Below are 1149 nucleotides of genomic sequence, written 5' to 3' on the forward strand. Positions count from 1 at the left end.
CTACTTTTCGAAACCTGGTAACTGGATGTGGACAAGGCAGGAGAGGGAATCCTATACTAGTTCATCGGCAAATGAAGAGAGTCGCAATCTGTCCGACGAGTAGGTGAGGAGGAGTACAGGTGCTCCATCTAGCTGCAACTTCAAAGCCTAAGAGGACCATTGACTGGACTGTTGCATCCTCTTCAATGCTGTGCTTCATTTCTGACTCTGAAACCCTGGAGGCCAAGTGCTGTGACAAGCCATTAAAATTCCGATATAGGCACACTCCTAGAAAAAAAGTGTTCCAAAAGGGTTATTTGGCTGTTCCCATAGGATAACCCTTTTTGGGTTCCATGTGGATCCTCTGTGGAAAGGGTTTTATATGGAACCCAAAAGGGTTCTTCAAAGAGTTATCCTATGGGGACAGCTGAAGAACCCCTTTAGGTTTTAGATAGTACACTCTTAGGAAAAAAAGGTGCTATTGAGAGGTCCTTAGGAAGAAAGGCACCTTGCAGCAGACAAACAATTACGTTTAGAGGGGCTCTTTACATGGGCAACAGTCCAATCACAGTCTAACCCTTGCTGAACCCCGAGTCTCTAATTGTCAGTGACTGGGGCAGGTCATTCATTTTCATTATTAAAGAGGAAATATTAAAATAACCAACTCATCTGTTAATGCTATTGTCTGCCRACAGTCTTCCTCACTCTTTTTTTCTCTCTCCTTTCGCTATAGGCATGGCAAACTCTTTACATGACTCCTGAGCAATAAAAACTATACTGAGCAAAATATAATTGCAACATGCAACAATTTCAAAGATTTTACTGAGTTACAGTTCATATAAGGAAATCAGTCAATTGAAACAAATTCATTAGGCCCTAATCTATAGATTTCACATGAGTGGGCAGGGGTGCAGCCTGGGAGAGCATAGGCCCACCCACTTGGGAGCCAGCCCACTGACTGGCGAGCCAGGCCCAGCCAATCAGAATGCATTTTTCACCACGAAAGGTCTTTATTACAGACAGAAATATTCCTCCGTTTTTTTCAGCTGTCTGAGTGGCTGGTCTCAGACAATCGCACAGGTGAAGAAGCCAGATGTGGAGGTCCTGGGCTAGCGTGGTTACACGTGGTCTGCGGTTGTGAGGCCGGGTTGGACGCACTGCCAAATTCTC

The sequence above is a fragment of the Salvelinus sp. IW2-2015 genome, unplaced genomic scaffold, assembly GCF_002910315.2.
Source record: "Salvelinus sp. IW2-2015 unplaced genomic scaffold, ASM291031v2 Un_scaffold10269, whole genome shotgun sequence".
Classification (NCBI taxonomy): domain Eukaryota; kingdom Metazoa; phylum Chordata; class Actinopteri; order Salmoniformes; family Salmonidae; genus Salvelinus; species Salvelinus sp. IW2-2015.